The sequence below is a fragment of the Mauremys reevesii genome, linkage group 20 (assembly GCF_016161935.1).
Source record: "Mauremys reevesii isolate NIE-2019 linkage group 20, ASM1616193v1, whole genome shotgun sequence".
Lineage (NCBI taxonomy): Eukaryota > Metazoa > Chordata > Testudines > Geoemydidae > Mauremys > Mauremys reevesii.
The window spans coordinates 16,718,813-16,738,151 of record NC_052642.1 but is presented as its reverse complement, the minus strand read 5'-3'; the positions used below and the strand labels follow the sequence as shown (position 1 = coordinate 16,738,151).

The 19,339-nt window shown below is 44.8% G+C and overlaps 1 long non-coding RNA gene across 2 annotated transcripts in view; it reads left to right on the top strand.

The window, feature by feature from the left end:
• Positions 1 to 814: 814 nt before the first annotated feature.
• The window catches only part of LOC120387429, a 78,939-nt gene continuing 60,414 nt past the window's right edge, over positions 815 to 19,339 (top strand). For both annotated transcript variants that reach the window (XR_005590161.1, XR_005590162.1), the window contains exons 1-2: positions 815 to 879; positions 1,060 to 1,243. This is a non-coding gene — a long non-coding RNA (uncharacterized LOC120387429). The remainder of the gene's footprint in view (positions 880 to 1,059; positions 1,244 to 19,339) is intronic.

Genomic DNA, 19,339 nt, shown 5'->3' with positions numbered 1-19,339 from the left:
TACAACCGAATCTCACGCTGATGAGGTGTTATAGATAAATCCTTATAGATAAATCAATCATCAGAATTAAGCCTTTTAGAGAGAGACCCTAGTACTCAAAGTGTGGTATCATCCGGGAAAGAACTAGCCCAAGGTGGATTCATGCAGCCTGTATAAACTGGAGGGGCTCCATTGATGGGATTAGCTGCATAAATTGTAGGAGCAGGCCGTGAATTTGGGCAGCTTCTTGATATAATAGGCAATTGTCCCTGATTTACAAATGAGGAAAGTGAGGCACAAACACTGAAGTAATGTGTGTGAGGTTGCACAGCGAGGTAAAGGCAGTGACTAGAACCCTACAGTTCTGATTTCTCATCCCCTGCATTCACCACTAGACAAAGCTAGACTGTGCTGGAGCTTGGATATGCATTAGTGAGCAGTAACACATCTCTAACTATATTATTAGGCACACGCTGGAAGATTAAATACCATCCATGCTATCCCATGGTGAGGTCAGTGGAAGTAAGAATTACAGGAGCATATCCTAGATTTGGGGCATCCAAAACAATTCACCCGCTCTGCTGAACACCAGCTGATCAGGCCTTGCCAGCTCCACGTTTTACAGAGAGGTGAGTAATAAGTTATTTCATGTCGTCTCTTTTTAGATAAAGCTGTGACTCTGAACCCCAAATACTGGAACTCCAGCACTCATTACAACCAAAATAGCATTGTAGTAAAATGCTGTTCTTTTTCAACTGGCCTCTACATAGTCCCACTTGTGGGATTGGGGCCTCCTTACAGAATCTTCTAGAGAGCTGTGTCCGTTGGAGCTTTAGTTTCCTGTGGGGGGGTGGGTGAAGGTGTCTCGTTCTTCATACACGACGTCTTCTAAAAGATACGGTGAGATTTCCCAAAGGGTACGAGGGCCTTTGTTACCCAGGAGCACGACAATCTTATAACTTGGCGCTTCCTTTGCACTCCTGGAATTTAGATAGATTTTTATCAGTGTAAATTGCCGTCTCCCCTCAAGGAACAGGATCTGGGTACGTTTTCGTTCTTTCTTTCTTTCATTCCGATTAGGGTCTACACCGGCAGGTCTTTGACGGTTAGGAGGCTAGGCCTACGAGCTGGTCATTTTACACTCATTTGCCAGGAAAGCGGTCGTGGCAGCAGAGGCAGCTCTCTGAGGAACTGTCGACCCAAGGAAAACTGGAGTCTGAGGCTTCTGTATGTGTGATATCCACACCTCGTATGAGAACACCAAGTAAGTGGCTTTATTAACACCTACTTCTCAGGAGAGCTTTGCGTCAGCTCCGTGCCCCGCTGCTTCTTAGCAATGCGCTCTCTAATGGCATCTGTTATGTACAGTGAGCATATTTATTTAAAGAATATCATTTGAACAGTAGGGTTCATAGAATCATATAATAGAATATCAGGGTTGGAAGGGACCTCAGGAAGTCATCTAGTCTAACCCCCTGCTCAAAGTAGGACCAATCCCCAGACAGATTTTTGCCCCGGATCCCTAAATGGCCCCCTCAAGGATTGAGCTCACAACCCTGGGTTTAGCAGGCCAATGCTCAAACCACTGAGCTATCCTTTTTTAAAATACTAAATGTTGCTTCTATAGTGCTGGGGATTTACATGGTGCAGTTTAAGACATGGCACAATTTGCTAATTAGCATTCTAAACTTCCATCGAGGAAAAAACATTCCCTGCCCCAAAGAGCTAAGTCTAAGATAAACAAGACATGGGACAACAGTTCTGGAAAGGGAGAGTAGGGAGAGATTATTGATGAGCAGAGGAAGGATGAGTGCAATCCTGGAAGAACCAGGTTAGTAAACAACTAAAGGTTGAGAGGTTGGGTTTTGTTTTTCAGAACCTTTTCGGTCAGGTTTTAATTGTTGCGAAACCAAAACTTGGGGTGGGTCAGATCTCAGTTCAGTTCACCCAGACTCTACACATTTTGGGATTTGCATACCCTGGCCTGCTTTTGGCCTACATAGCCAGCGATCCAAGACGGTTGAGTCTTGTGGCCCTTAGTTTGCCATCGGGTCTGTGGTTTGGTAGCAGAGAGCAAGGGTTTAGGTTCTGTCCTGTGGAAAGGTTGGCACTCTACTGTCCAGTGATATTGGAAACAAGTCAATCTTTATTGTTACCCAGTGAAATTCATCCAGTGCAGAGAGGCAGCACGAGCCCTTAGGCAACACTTAAGCCCGCAAAAGAGGGTGTAAGTGGGACTTAAGTGGTGCAAAGGCCTTGTGTTGGCTCCTCTGCACAGGAGTGCATTTCACTTACGGTTACTGCATGATAACTAGGGCTATGTGGGGAACCTGATAGCGAATTATTTTCATCTAGATAACTATGAGCTAAGTCTTTGTTTTAATGAACAGGGCCTAGTTGTGAAGTGATTCAGGGAATGGTGTAAAAGGGGGATGTTGTGTTGTGCTCCCAGTTAATGGGAGTTCATTAAATCAGAGCTCTGAGAGCTAATGCTGGGCCATGTAAGAACTTTACTGATCCAGTCTGCACTGCATGGGCACTCAGTCTGCCCTGACTAAACCTCCACAGTCCTGATCCAGCAAGCACTAGGCTGCGTGTTAAAAGCCGGGCTGGATTCTCGAGCCCTGTCTCTTTTGGTTGCTCCTTCTGTTCAGGGATCTGGAAATCTCCCCAGGATATGAGTGACCTGAGCGTGTCCCCCACTATTTTGAGGCACCCATGCATAAGGAGTGTTTTGGAGGGTACCCACAGGAGCTCAAGCAACTCTGCTGTCCTCATCTTGGCCTGTTTCCCTGTGCTACTGCTTGTATGCATATTCCAAGCTCATTCTGATGTGGGCTAATGCTATTATCCTCCAGAAATTAAAATGAAGACTGAACCTATAATGTTTCACTGGGAGGGAATTGGGGTTATATATTCCTGTGTAGAGCAGCATTCTATTTCAGTCATAGCATTTAATTATGATTGGTATGTTAGTGCCCACCAGAGCATAACAAATTGTCATTATGTTATTCTGCTGAGTCTAATTTAATTGGCAAGTTGTCACAAAAGCAATTATCCGTCATTTATTTTGTTGCCATAACCACATCTTGGAGAGCACCTGCTGTCTGAAGTGGCGAGGCTCTGCAGTCTCTTGGTCCTGGATTTCTTCCACTTGTCTGACACAAAGACACCGTTTCCTCCTCTTATTTAAAAATAACCTAATTTCCTATTGTGGTCTCATGAATTCTCATGTGTGAGACTGGAAATGCCAAAGGAAATTCATGGTGCAGGTAGCAGGATGCTGAGATGCTCTGTCTGCCTTTAAAAAGGAGAGAGGTGCTTTGCAGCCCAGACATGATCACTTCTGCACCTATGGGTTGTCTACCTACCAAGGGATTTATTTCTAGAGAGGTGAAGCTGGGCAGCATGGCCTCATGGTTACAGAAAGGGACTGGGATTCAGGACTCTGGGTCTATTCCTGGTAGACTGGGCTACACTAATTTATACCAGCTGAGGATCTGGCTTACAGTACAATTTTGGTCTTAACCTTGCTGTGATTCAATTTTACCCATCTGTTAAATGGGTATAAAATGCTTACCTATCTCACAGGGGGTCTGGGGACTTCCTGAATTGTTTGAGGCTACTCGGAGATGCTCAGATGAAAGGAAATATATGCTGTGCAAAAAGTTACTATAAGCTTCTTGGAACAGTGCTGTATATATTGGCTAGAAAGGAGTGATTAAATGATATGGTGTGGCACATGCCTGGCTCTGCCCACGTACGGGTACATGGGCTGCTGTCTGAGAACACAACAACCTCCCTGTCCTGGCAGTGTCTAATTCTGCTTTAACGAAGTGATCCTGACTCCTGCTTATTCTTTCCCTCACACTGCCTTAAATCAGGGGGAACTCCATTGAGGCCACAGCCGCATTCTCTGTTGCCTTGCACCCAGTGTGATCCCTTATACCAGTGCAAAGTGGATATAAAACACTAAATCCAAAGGAGTTATGCTACCCAAACCCTGGTGTAAGTAAGTATCAGGCCAAATTGTTTCAGTTGTGCATTTGTAATTGTAGATGTTGTGGCTAATCCATAGGGTCACTGCAACGACAGCAGTAGGAGAATTGCCAGACCATTCCTACCATGTTGAGCATAGGAGGTGCCAGGAAGTGAGTCATCCCAGGGAAAACAATTAATCTGCTCTGTAGAGAGAGCGCTCTGTGGAGCTCCAGCAGGGGACCTAGTGTCCATGTGGTGTGTAAGGGAGCGGCATGAATTATAGAGGCTTGCCCCTAGCTCGTGATTCAGGATCGGATTTGTATTATGTGTGTAAATCATAGTCTGATGAATAAGTCATGGGACTAGACTAGCTCTTCGGTTCTGAAAAAGTCAAAATGAAATAATGAGCGAACTGGATGTTTGGAGATAGCAAATTCTGAGTCGGCAATAAATAAAACCCTCAGCTTTTTTATAAATCATGCTGGGGAGATACAGACACAAGATTACAGTAAAAACCATGAGTTTATTTCAAATTTGTTTAAAATATAGAGTCCTTAATATCTGAAGGTGATATAAAGATGGGGGGTGGAGGGTGGTAGAGAGCGAGAGAGTGGTTCAGAGAACCAGTGAGGACATATGGAGCTTTTCACTTGTAAGTTGAATCCATCCCAGCATTGAACAGGATGAAAATCATTACCATCTAGCCTGTGTGAATTGAATTTGGTGGACTCAGCCAAGTACCTTGAGGACATATGTCCACCTCGCAGAAACCTGCCACGTTTGACATCCTTGTTGACGGTCCTAATAAACTAAGTGGGTCGTGAAACTGGAACTGTTCTCCCACCATTGTGAGTTGCTCCTTGAGAGCTGAAGCCCATTAGCAAAGCAGTTTGAGAAAGCCGTACCGATGCTGTTCATACTGTACCTGTCTCTGGCTCATCAGAGGACTTCACTCTCCAGAGCTGTCAATCTGGCTAGTTCCATGAGCCACACCTCCAGTGGGGCTCCATCTATCTCATGGATTTTAAATCGGCTGGCTGCTTTCAGGAGCACTAAATTAACTGGAAATCAACATCAAACACACTGAGAAATGAGTTGGGGAACTTTTTAATAAGCAACTCTCATAAATTTTCTGGGGTTCCATAAAGTTTAGAAGGCTGGCAGGTGAAGATTAGTTTTTTACCTAGCAGCTTGGTCTGGTCAAAGCCCTATGAGATTTTTTTTCAGAGTCCAGTCCAGAATTGCCGCGATTATCCTTCCTGAGATGGTAGGGCTACATGGTAGATTACCCCTTAGCTTTCAGGGGAATGGTACCCAAAATCATTGCAACACCAAGACAGCTTTCCAGGAGCTTGAGGACTGCAACTAATTGACATACAATTTTAAATAAAAAGAAGATGCATTTTAATGTCTGCGTTTCCCTTTGTACCCTCCCCATCCTACCTGCCCTCCATTGGTGGTCCCTTCCTCTTCGGTAGCTTGGATTAGTTGGCTAAAATGGAAAGATGGTCTGACAGTTAAAACAGAGGGACTGGGTTTTGTGCCTGGTTCGGCTACACACGCTGGGCAAGTCATTTTGCCTCTCTGAGCCTCATTTTGCCTGTCTGTAAAATGGGACAATGATAGCTGCTTCCCAGGGACGTTGTGAGGTTAAACTTATCAGTATTTGTAAAGCAGTGTGCGTTCCCTGGATGGAAGACACTATATAATTGGAAAGGTCATTTAAGGCTTAACTAGAACTTTTCCTTCTAGTTGTATCTTCCTTGATTGAAGAATAGAGACCTCTGTGTTTCAGTTCAACAGCAATAAAAACCTGCCCTTTGTCAAGCACTGACCTCCCCTTTCATGGTTAGTGAGAGGGGTTTTAAGGTTCTTCAGGGAGAGCTGGTGCCACTCCCACTTAGCCAGAATCACCAGCATCTTACCAGTTTTTCCTCCGACAATGTAATCAGCAAGGGAACCAAATGATGAGGCCCTTGTCGGGACACAGGTGCTATCAGCTGGCTGTGTCGGTGCACAGCCGACATCACTCAGTACTCCATGGGGACACTTCCAAAGAATCCAGCCCCCTTGGCATGAGCGAGACCCAGGGAATGACCGCGGCGGCTGTTAGTGTATATAAAGTCATTGTGCAGGGGGAGACTTTTGGAAACCCCCAGTCGTCTGGCTAAACGAAGGGCCGATTAGGTGAGGCTGCCTGCGTTTCAGCACTGAAGTAATCAAGGGCAGTAGGTAGAAAAGGATAATGCACAGAAGTCACCTGTGAACATCCTGCGTCAGATTCAGCCCTGTGGCAACTCCACAAAAGTCAAGGGTGTTACTCCTAGGCCAGGAGTGTATTTGGCCCCATCTATTTAAAGAGATACAAATGGTTTGTGATGTAGCGATGGCTGCTTTGGAGGTAGGATAATGAAGTAGGTAGAGCAGAGAACAGGAGAGCCAAGACTTCTCAATTCTATTCCCTCTTCTACCACTTGCTCACCTTGGTCACTCCGTGCCTCAGTTTACCTGTATACCATATGAAACAAGAAAGCTTAATGAATGAATGTTTGCCAACTGCTTTCAAGGCCTCAGATGGAAGTATTGTTATCATAATCTGTGGCAAAACCCATGAGAATTTATGGTTCAAAGTGAAGTTTTGTGTATTGGTTCCCTTAATTTGTGTGTACGTGTGAATGGGCGGGGGGGAGGGAGGGGAAGGGTTAAGCTTTATTTTTATTAAAGATCATAGAGGTTTGCAGAAAAAAAGAGGAAGAATATCAAGGTTACAGTCTAATGCTTCTTCATACATTGCTTGCAGTGAAGGAAAAACTGGCTCTATTTGAACAGGTTTGGCCAGTTTTGACCATGATTCCACTCTGGCCAGTGTTTTATGATAAAAAATAATGAGCGCTTTGAATATCAGTCAATATTTCTGTACCACGCAAGGGACAGTCATAGGTGGAATGAGAGACGAGCCTCCACAGACAATAATTTGTTTTGACAGGTCAGTTCCACTGTTGCTGAGCTGGAAAAAATTGATTATGGGAAATGCACATTCTCTGTCCCCAAATTATGTTCCCTCTAATATTAGGAAAAATAATAGTAATTAATAATGGGGCAGTGGCTGTCCATTAGTATCTGTACAGCACAACAGGGCCCAGGTCCTAATCTGGACCTTTGGTCACTCCCATAATATAAATGGTGTTCTGCTAACTCCTTTTGTCACAGCATCTCAGACAATTAATTAAGCTTTACAGACTATTAATTAAGCTTCATCGCAGCCCCTTCTGGGAAATAGTGTACAGAGGGGGGAACTGAAGCACTGAGTGGCTAAGTGACTCACACCAGGTTGATGGCTAGTCAGTTGCGGAAATGGGAATAGAACCCAGACATTCATATGAGCTCATAACTGGGCAGTGTAAATTCTGAGTGCACGTGTGCCCACACAAAAGCAATTTCACATAAGACAGAGCAAGCCGGATCGAAACTAGGAACGAAGACACAAGGAACTCTTCCCCCTAAACACTGAGCTCGCCAGCTCCTCCCCTCTGAGTTCAGCGCTTTCAAACAGTATCACTGTCACCCAAGAGCACACGGAGACCTTAGTAAATGAATAAGTGGAGCCAATGAGAGTTTTCCCATGTTTCCTGAGCTGGGGTGACAGTTAGGATGGGGAGATTAAGAACGGCCATCTGCTCGTCTGTCTCTGGACCACGGGTGTTATGCGTGCAGACATTTACTAATCTCTTCCCTGCTTCGTCCTGACTGCACACATAAAGACAGTCAACACTGAGTTCTTTTGGAAGGGAGGAAAAAGGAAAAGAAAACCACACGCACACAGCAGTTAAGGGGGAAATAACACCAATTTGAACAAACCAATTTCTTTTTCCTAGTGAGTCACTCAGTCTAGAATTCCCCAGCTCCCCGCCCTGGAAAATTACCAGTTTCCTGCACGCGTGCAGATCTCACTGCAACTCTTATTAAAATCCATCATTGCAACTGTTGGCTATCGGAAAGCTAGCGAGGCTCTGTCCACTCCCTGTGCTCCGTGATGGAACACAGCATCCTTTCTTCACTTCCACCACTCGTGAAGGCCAATCGCCTGAGCTCATGTTCAATGGGGATGTCGTGAGTGGCTGATGTTATTGTAAATGAGGTCATTGCCGCACAATGTGCCTTTCTCCCATTCATTGTCTGCGGAGGGGCCTAGCTGAGTCATCCTCTGCCACTAGATGTTTGGGAGCAAACAACATTGATTTTGGAGATGCAGGAGGCAAACAGGGCTCGGGGATGTAGTTTTTAATTCAGTATGTGGGGACAAAGCCTAGCCCCTTGCCCTCGGAGGGTGCAGGAGTTGCTGATGACAGCAAAGCTGATGCGGTATTGTAATGCCAGGTGCGGCTGGATATGCAGGATTCACACTGGGCTCCACTGAAGCTGCCCTGTATGGAAAAGGCCCACATCTCCATGACTGAGAGATAATGTGCGAGTGAAAGATCTTATGGTCCAGAAGTCTAATACTTATTATTATTTAGTCTGCAGAAGAGAAGAACGAGGGGGGATTTGATAGCTGCTTTCAACTACCTGAAAGGGGGTTCCAAAGAGGATGGATCTAGAGTGTTCTCAGTGGTACCACATGACAGAACAAGGAGTAATGGTCTCAAGTTGCAGTGGGGGAGGTTTAGGTTGGATATTAGGAAAAACTTTTTCACTAGGAGGGTGGTGAAGCACTGGAATGGGTTACCTAGGGAGATGGTGGAATCGCCTTCCTTAGAGGTTTTTAAGGTTAGGACAAAGCCCTGGCTGGGATGATTTAGTTGGGAATTGGTCCTGCTTTGAGGAGGGGGTTGGACTAGATGACCTCCTGAGGTCCCTTCCAACCCTGATATTCTATGGTTGTCTGTTTACAGTATAGTAACACCTAGAGGTCTTAACTGATATAGGGCCCCCAGAGTGCTAGGCACTGTACAAACTCATAGTGAGTGACAGTCCCTACTCTGAATAGCTTAGACTCTAAATAGATGAGACAGACCAAGGATAGAAGGAGAAAAGAGAAGTCACAAGTGAAGTGACTTGCCCAAGGCCACACACCATGTTTGTGGCTAAGCTGGGAATAGAATTCAGGTCTCTGGACTCCCAGCCCAGGGCCCTGCCTAGATTTTCAACTGCAGATTCACCCACAACATATTGACATTTTTGCATACAAACTCAGGTAACTGCATGCCCAGCTGCGTGCTTGCCATACAGTTATATGATTTATGCATACAGTGTGTGCGATTTTGCTTATCCAAAGGGCTACACTTGAGGCCACATCACTCATCTTCCTATGATGGTGCACATGTTGAGGCCCTGTATTCCAGAGTCCAAAAAAGAAGGAATTGTGGGACTTGCTTATGAAATTATGAGAATTTGATCTCTACTTCCACAATTCCCCGTGACACCCTCAATGCCTTTTAAAATATCCTGAAATGGGCTGTTGCGGGAGCTGTGCCAGGAGCTGTGGGTTATGTACCCAGAGGCCACTGCACCCGAAACAATTTAAAACAGCTCTGAACTAGACCTGGGGCTGCCATGCAGAGCACCTTTGGCTGGCTCGCCATGGCTAGAGTGAGTGCACTAAATCATTTGTGCTTAATTCAGTTGTCGCCACCTGTGTTTTACAAATGGTTCAATTCTATAATGTAGATACAGCTTCAGAGCCAAATTCCCTTCTTTACCCACCTCCCCTTTTTTTGGGCTAACTTTCAGATTTGGCTCAGTTTGTGTTTCCCATTCATGCATGCGATTGTGCCAACTGTCTACCAAATTGAGACTCTCAGTCCTGAAGGTATGTAAATATACACGCGCTGTATATTATGTATTGGCACACAGCTGGAGGCAGCTTGATCCATTGCCACATATTCAGATTCACTGTCCCAGATTTCATTCATTTGTCCCTGAAAATCTTGCCAGCAGACGAAGGGGAGTTTGAGATTAGTGCTCAAGGAGTTAATGAAGACAATCAGATCTGCTACAGTGTTTGATTTAGATTATCATCATCATCCTTCCTCTGTGGTTTGCCCATGCAGCAGAGAGGATGTTTCCAGCCTTTTCAAATCCAGGCTCCTGCAGTTAAAAAGGGAAAAAAAAAAAAAAAAAAAAAAAAAGGCAGACTAGAAGCTCATCTTTTTTTTAAAAGAGATTAAAATATTTACATATTTACAGGTATCTGGTATTTTTCTCCACTGGAATGCACAGACTAGATGAAAGCCAACAAACATCTGTAAGCATTTACAACACTACAAAGGAACAATCAGGTTTCAACTAGTGTTTGTCAGGTCTCTGGCATGACTAGAACTGGCTAGGCTCACATCCTAGTTACAGTGCTAGGCTGTCCCTTATAGCTGGGACCTGCGCTGAGCACAATTGTGGATGCAGGGAGTAGGGAATGGATGGTGCGTGGGATTAGCAAACAGACTATAGGACCCTTTGCTTCTTGACCACTGATTCAGATAGTGTCTAGATTGATAGAGATCCAGGGTGAAATTCTGACCACGTTCAAGTCAATGGAAGCTTTGGCATTGATTTCAATGAGACCAGGATTTCACCTCGAAAGACTGGTAGCGACTGAGTGAGCCATATGGAATGAGTTTAGTGGCACTCAATCTAGCTCCCAGATGGGGAGGTCTAGATGCATAAACTACCCCTACAGTTGGCACTGATGGGCTGCCTGGTTCGCTGTTTTAGCAGAGAAGCCAAAGACTGAGGAACAGATTCAGGGCTGTGCCTCTTGGGACAAAGGTGGTCCTGTAAGCCGCCTCTGCACGCTCTGGATTCTGGGCTAATGGGGGGACGGAAGCCGTCCCTTAAGTTAAAGCAGCCAAAGGGAAGAAATATTATCTCCAATTTACAAATAGGGAGCTCAGGCAGAGGAAGTAAGTTCCTTGCTCAAGGTCACACAGGAAATCTATGTCAAGGCTGGGAAATGAATCCATGTCTCCCGAGTCCCAAGCCAGGGCTTTAACCACAGTCCGCCTGTCTGTCTTAGGGTATCTCTCCATTGCAGCTGGGAGGTGTAATTCCCAGCTCTGGCAGACAGATCAGCGTGGCTGAGCTGACATGAGTGGTGACTCATGCTAGCCACCTGAGTTCGTACCTAGCATCTTGGAGAGGATTTCACTCAGGACAACTAACTCTTCCCGCTACAGCCACACTGCTATTTTTAGCATGCTAGCGTGATAAGAGCGAACGTGTGTACGTTTACCCAAGCTGGGAATTACCTAGCTGCAGCGTAGCCGCACCTGTAGAGTTTTATACTGCCACCCAGCACCACAGTGTCTGAGTGCCTTACAAGTAAAACCACTAATAACAAAGTTCCCTGTGGACTTCACGGCATCTCTGACATGTATGTTTTTTTGTAGGGAAGGCAGTTGGGGGAAGAGAGGGATTGGGGAGTAAAAAGAGTGTTTTCATTGTGAGTGTCGTTTGTGGTGAAAGGCCTTCTCAGAAAGGAAAGCTTTGCAATGTATTGTGCAGGTGGTCAGACTCTGGATTTGCCTCATCTCCTCAGGGAATTTGTTCCATAGCCAGATCCCCTCCGCTGAAAATGTGTGTCCCCAGCTCTCTCACACTTTGTCATAGGCTTTGCGATCTGCATTGTGCCCAAGGAACGCAGCTGGTGTGCAGATTCATAGATCAAAATGTGGTATTCAATGTAGTTGGCACTTGATCCATTAATTACGCTGGCCCAGACTATCCAGCCTTCCTTAAAGAGTATAACAAAAATCCCAAAGACCACAAATCAAATTGGCAATTATTTCAATATATGATTCCACCTTCCTGGGGTACCAGGCTAGTATTTTCCACTGATTGTCTGAGTGTCTAGGACTAGAAGAAACGGCGGTCCCAGCAGCACTTTCCAAGAGCCTTTCTCCCCCCCCCCCCTTATTCTCTCTCTCATTATTTTTATTTCCCTCTGCCCTTTGCCTGGCATCCATAGAAGGACCACAAGTAGAAGAGTAATAGAGAGAGACATCAGTATCCTGAGGCAAAGAGCTGCTGTTTAATTTAGTGACGAATGGGTCTTAAATGGAGCCTCACAGCCAATGCGCACAGGTGCTGTACACGTGAAGAGAAAACTCAGAACTAGGGCAGTGCCAGTCAGATATTTGTGTAAGTGATTTATCTGTGAAGTTCCTAGGGAGGGGGAGCCATATAAAGATCTTGAAGCTGCCGAGTGTGATAAATAACTCATTGTAATGTATTATTTAGCAAATTATAATGAAAAGCAGAAAACAGATATTGAGGAGAGGACAAATATGTTCCCTTGCTGGCAAGTTATTGACTGTTTGGAGCCAGGAAACAGATATTTAAGAGGGTTTAGGAAATTCCATGGCTCCCCCTATGAATAAATCACTGATCTGTAGACATATTTATTGGAAACCCCACTGCCATGCTTAATTCCAGGGGACTGGATGGCTCAGAGAAATGGTAATGGGCTAGAGAGCTTTTCATCTCTAGCTTTCTGATTTAATCCAGCTCTGATTGAAAGTTGTATCCATCTGGTGGCTTATGTGAAATGAGGTTGGTGGTCTCAGCCCCTCTCCTGGTGGACAGGGCTCTGTATCACTAAAATCACCACCAAAGCTAGCACTAATTTGGCAGTTTCAGCAAAGGCCAAGGACCATTGAGTGAAGTTACCCATAGAGGTGGTCTTCCCAGCTTGGGGTTTGAGGCTTATTGGTGGGGAAGCTTGCACTGGTGCTCTCTGTACTGTTGACAGAGAGAAGACTTCAGCTTCCAGGGTTATCCGTTCCACACCTTTTGTGATTGCTAAATTCTGTTTATAAGGTGCTACACACAATCCTGCATTTAAATAGGCTGTGTAAAGACCGGGGAGAAAGGAAAAGAATGTTGGGAAAAGACAGTGACACAAGGAAAGGCATAAAGATACAACCAGAATAAGGATTTTCTCCGTTTTTCCTAGGTACTCTTTCATAGTGAATATTAATGGGATTTTGAGATAATGGGTATTTTAATGAAAACTGAAATTTGCATGTAATATCCCAGTGATTTTTGAGAGACGTGAAAGGTCATGTATTTCGTAGCAGACAAGATTGGTGGGTATTTTTTAAAAAGCTTTTTACTTAACAAAAAAAAAAAAAAAAAGAGTGCCAAGAATTGTTTGCATTCTGCAGAAAGAAAGAAAGAAAAGAAACCTTTTGTTAGCTACTTACGTGGGAACGTACCAGCATGTCAAAACCCTAGCTAGCATAACTGAATATTCATTCTTAGAAAGTCTGATGCTGTAGACTATCAAATCCTAGAACCAGAGAGGTTATAAATTAAAGAGACTTATTATACCATGTAATCTACCCCACCCAATGTCAAAGCAGGATTGTTCCCTTATTAATAATTAGTTGGCATCAATATATTGGACTCAACCTTTTAGTGAATTTTTCCCAAGATTCCCACTGTAGACTAATTGAAAGTCACAGAGTAATTGACTGTAGACTAATTGAAAGTTTTCAGATGAAACTCAACATGCCATATTAAATTACTATCTCAGTTTTTCACACCCAATTTTTTGGCATACACAAAATCCGCTCCTGCATATGGCATTTGCATGTGCAAATCACATGGCAAGGAACATAAATATAAATATCTTGGTATATTTATTTTTGTGCGTGTTTTCATGTGCCAAGGAGCTATTTATGGGTCTGAAACAACAAGAGTTCAGATCTTCTCATGGTATTTCCACCCTCCAGGAGGTGAGATGCCGTTAGATGACCAAACTCAATTGATTTTGGCCCCAGAATGCCTCCCTGAGGCATTTAAAAATCCCATATAAAATATATACACTGTAAATACACACAATAATACTTTGGATTTTCCATCTGAGAAATTCAACATGCTTTATAAACATTAACCAATTAAGATTTTGTAACCACTGTGGCATAGCGTGCTAATTTCCCCTCCCCATATGGGGAAACAGAGTCACAGAGACATAAAGTGACTTGCCCATGGTCGCACAGTAAATCAGTGGCACAGCAGAACATCTGACTCACTGTCGTGCTGTAATCCTTAGAGACCTTTCACTTCTTCTACAGAACTTATCAATTGGAATGGGCAATTGCAGGCTGCAGAACCCAAATCTTAGGGTTTTTCAGGAACATAAACTTGGGCTGGCAAAGTCAGAAGCTGCTTTTGAAAAGCTGGACATTAATGTTCAGAACAAAATCTTTACCTATCTGCTGTGTGTGTGTGTGTGTGTGTGTGTATGAATACATGATAGAATTCTCTTTTTGTTCACTGATATCTTACTGATGCTTTAAAAATTTCAGTACAGTCAAAAATATGCAGGCCAATTACCTCTTTTATTTTAAAGTCCTGTTCAAAAGAAGATACTATGGGCTGGGGATGGAGCATCATACCTTAGTGCAGGGATAGTCAATAAGTAGACCATGGGGAAAATCCAGACCGTCAGATGCTATTGAACAGATGCCAAAATCTTTGTATTTATTTATTCTTCATCATCATCATTATTGCGATGTGAAAACGTTTCTCTGGAGTCTATACTTTGACTAAACCTTGACCAAGAAATTTGGCCTTGACCAAAAATAATTGACTATCCCTACCCTAGTGCTTTGCTGTTGGTATCGATGACAGAATCTAGCCTAGAGGTGAAAGAGAGATAGCTGAAGGCTGCCAGTGAAGCAGACCATTCTTTCTCTCATCAAACCTCTACCAACAATAAATCTGTCCATTTCAGGTTTGGCAGTCCTAGTACTTAGGTTCCTTGAGCCTGTGCAGAATATTTGCCAGCAGGGGGTGCTGTTTTCACAGTAGTCGATCCGTCAGAGTCCAGCAAGATTGTGGTGTTCAGACAGTGCTGATATGAAAACAGAAATAACAAGAAGACAACTTTATTTTAGCTAGGGCTTTTTATTTGCTCGCTCCCCAGTCAGATCATGGGGATGATGAAGCTGTTATTAGGGATGATGTTTCCCATGGCGTCTCAGACTCCATTTCCACTCTTCATTGCAGAGACATTTAAACTTTTGTGGTCTGGGGGCGGAAATGTTCTCGTATTTGTGACCTCTCTGGAAATTCAAGGGGCGAATAAGAGGAATTAACCAAGGCCGGGGAGGATGGGAAGACTGAAGTCTGGTGGAGATGGCACCATTGGAAGCAATGTACTCAGAGCCCCATTCTTTTGAAAATACATGAAAAGCTCAGTGCCCTCAAAGGGTTAACAAGCAACAGCAAAGTGCAGACGGCCCACATGCAAACTTTCTCATCATGGTGCAGTTATTGGATTGTAGGCACTATGATGATGTCAGAGAGGGCAGTCATGGGGTTAACCCCTTCAATGCCCTTCAGGCTGCAGCACATATAAGAAGAGAGAGGACACTTGCAAAGTCCCTTGTGAGCTGATGCTGGACTCGCTTGCCATTTCTCAGTCAGCCGCAGTTCTCTCTCCCTGCAGTTTTGCTTTTAAAGCAAAGGAGTTACCAGCTGGACTTGGGAGGGCAGGAAGGGAAAGTGAGGGCTGTACTGGGGAAGGACAAAGAAGCCCAAATGTCTTGGGACTTTTATACACACACTCATAAATGTCATTCATGACGTGATGGCTTCTGCACAGCTGTCTGTTTCATGTGACTGCTTAGTGTCGGCAGGGACGCCACATGGCACACCAGCAGAGCTGACAGCCTGTGAGACAGAAAGAAGCCGCCTTAACTCTTTCAGACCTTTTCAGAAGGGAAGTCGCTTAGTGGGATATTTGGATAGAATAACAGGATATTTCCACCCCCATCCTCACCACTCTTCTTTTTGGCTAATTTGTCTCGTTTAAAAAGAAAAATGCCCCCCCCCATGTAAATTCACTCCTTTCCCATCCACTCACATATATCTAGACTAAATTCTGGTTTCCTCTGGGCAATCAGTGCTCAGCAAGAGCTCTTGTATTATTACCTAGAGAGCCCCAGCTGCTGGAATGGCCCCTTGGAGTCAGAGGCAGCCAGGTGCAAATTAGAGTAGTCCCGAGGCTGCTCTATGTTGCCATGCGGAGGAGGGGTTAAACTGGCCCCCGACAGGTTCCAAGAGAAGGGGAACTGCAGAGATGGTGTAGAGCCACTTTTATCCCCATCTCTTTGATCTTGGGCTGTGCCCACAGGCGAACACGTCCTCCTTGTGGTGTACGATTGGAGTGTAAGCGTGGCACAGACGGGGCAGTCTGGGCTGGGATTGTTAGGAAGAGGGTTGGAACCAGAGCGGCTTCCTCCTTTCTGTGTGGAAATTGGCTGGAGTGAGCTGCACTTTAACCCTTGGGTGTAACAGCCCTTTCCTTTGGATTGTGGCTGTGGGAAGCCCTGCTGTGTCTGTGTGGGCCCCACAGTGGCTAGGACACTCTTCCCACAATGAAGCCCCCAGTACAGCGGTGTTTAAACTCCGCCTCTCCGTGCTCAGACCGTACCAACTCTGACTGGCCTGCCACGGAACCTTGCAGAAAGGATCATGTCAGAGCCACCCTGCTGGTCTCAAAAGGAGTTGTTAGTTTCATGTTCTAGCTGCCCACATTGCTAGTGCCCCGTGGCCTGTTTTACTGCATATGCTCCAATCCCGCTGGAGTGACTCTCATTGGTTTCAGTGGGCCTGACCCAACGCCCACTGACGCTTCCGACTCCAGTAAAATGTATATTTTTACTGCCTATCCCTCGGGCCCGGGCATAGACAGTGAAACAGTTGTACGCTTTTGCCGTTTCATAGTTCACAATAACAGCATTTACTTAATAAACAAGTGGGGAAAAACAAGAACTAGAGAGCCCAGGCCCATAAGCCTGATGACTGAATTCTCTCCTGAGCCAAGAGTCTGAGTCAGAAGGGAATATTCCAACAAATCTTCCTCTCTGACTCAGAGTCTCAGTGGGAATCTGTCCCCCCCCCCCCCCAAGTTCCTGGCAGTGATCATGAGTCCAGCAGAGCCTCCTGCTGGTGGCACTACCCACCGTGCTGTTGATGAATTACACTCTGCACTCCAGAAGTGGCAGCAGCCCTCGGAAACGCTCTGTAAAGGGTGGCTGATAGTGGGTGTGTGATTAGGAGAAAGAGACAGAGGAGGCAGCACGGTCTTAGTGGACCAAGCATGGGACTGTGAGCCAGGATCTCCAATCCCAGCTCAGAGGTGGCTTTGGGCAGGTCACTGAAAATTTGTGTCTGTTTCTTCGTCTGTAAAGCAGAGATAGTGATACTCAACAGACTCACAGGGATAATTAGGGTGACCTAATGGTGATGGTTGTGCACTGCTTTGAAGATGTAAAACACTAATAAGTAACATGGTCACCATTAAATAGTCACCTGTTACCCCACACTAGTATCTGAGATATCACACTTGTGTTCTCTTCTTAGCAGAGGAAGGTGCTGCTGGGACACAGACACCAGAGTGTGGTAAACATGGATATGTTAATGGCAACACCCATATTATTAGAACAATAGTAGCCAGAGATGGAAAAGTTCATCTGCTCACACTACTTCAAATTTAGGATACAGTCTTCTAATCTCTCTCTCTTCTCTCTCCCTTCCCTTTCTCCCTCTTTCCTGGGCCTCTGATTTTGCATCCACAAAAAATTGCTCATGCATTTTTATAGTATGTAGACATTTGACAACTACTTGATTTGTGCCCACAGTCACTTAAGTGCTAGAAAATTAATCCACATTATTTGGCCTCTGCAGTTAGTTGCAGGTGCAAGGTCAGAGGCTGCGTCTGAAAATCAGGGAGTGGTTGGAATCATTTAAACCCTTACAAATACAGGCTGGCAAAATGTCATCCCGCCCTTCTTTTCTACTGCCCATCTGAGAGTCACACTCAGCATAACAGCATCTTACTCTATTAGCCTTTAGGCTGTTCCCCTACACCTTAACCCAGAGCAAATTCAACTCCAGTCTGGATCATCTAATTGACATTCGCAAATGAGATGACGTTGGGGAAGGGTGATGGGTTTCCCTCTCTCTTGCTGCTCCCAATGTCAGTCAAATTGATTAGCAGGGAAACTGCTCGTGTGCATCGCCTGCTCCCTCTGTCAATCTGAGGGATGCTGACTACGCCCAGCAAAAATGAAAACAAACAGGGATTTGTCCTGCTGGCTTAGCCCTTCCCATACAGTGAACCCCTTTAAACTCAAGATGGCTGCTTATTAAGAGGAACACATCAGAGTCCATTTCATTTTATTTGAACTCCTATCCAATTATTTTTTCTCTCTCTCTAGCTGCACAGTGAAACAAAGGCGTGGAATAGAATGGGAACATTCCAGTAAGGCCTGGCTATGCTCATGTTAACTGCAGAGCTGAATAGCCCCTGGGAGCAGGGGCTAGAGGGGAGCCCCTGAATGCTGCTCCCTTTCTCTTGAAGGATGGTCTTGTGTTTGGGGCTCGGGACTGAGACCTGCATTCAGTTCCCGGCTCTGCCCCAGACTCCCTGGGGACCTGGGGCAAGCAGCTTAGTCTCCCAGTGCCTCAATTCCCCATCTGTGAAACTGGGGAGATTAATGATGCTTCTCTACTTCACAGGGGGGTGCTTGCGAGGATGAATTCACTATGAGGAGCTTGGATGTTATGATGATGGGGGCCATACAAGTAACTAAATAGATATATACACAGCTTCCAGAAAGTAGGGAAATGGCAAATTGCATCAAATACAGTTAGGATTCTCCCTCATCAGAATTCAAACCAAACATTTTTCATGTTTCTTCCTGGTTCCAGCTGGATTTGAAAATGAAAGGGATGAAATGCCAGAAATGAGACGGTTAATTCTGGAAAAAGACAAAAAGACACCAGGTGTTTTCTTGGCTTTGTATTTATAAAGCCTCATCCGTTGGGTTTTGGTTTTGCAGAACTACAATCAAACCCAGGGGTAGTTCTGATCCAAGTTCTGCTTAGCTGATCCTTCCAAAGTTCAGGATGACACTGATAAAAGAGTCTCGCCTGGGCCCCTCTTTAGATCTCAAGGTATCTGCAATGAGATTTATGAGATATTAAACACATGGGCTATTCATGCTCCCCAATACGTACACGTGTATCCATCCATCACTGTGATATGCTCATCTTCCTCTCTGTGATCTCTTATGATTTGTATTGTTTCTTTACCCAGTTTATATAACAAGCTCTGAGAGTCAGAGACCATAGGCCAAATTGAGACCTGGCAGTATCTGGGCCAAATTCCAGTTAAACAGGGTTGCAAGTCAATCAAATAAGTGGTGTAAGTGGTAAAGTAGTGTCACTTGCACTGATTTGTCAGTCATGGGGTGTGCAAAATGAGTGTAATTTATACAGATTGGTGTGGGAGGGAGCAGGAAAAAGAAGTGACGCAATAGGAAAGTGTGCCTGTGAGGTTTTATTCAAGTATAAGGTGCTTTGAGATCTT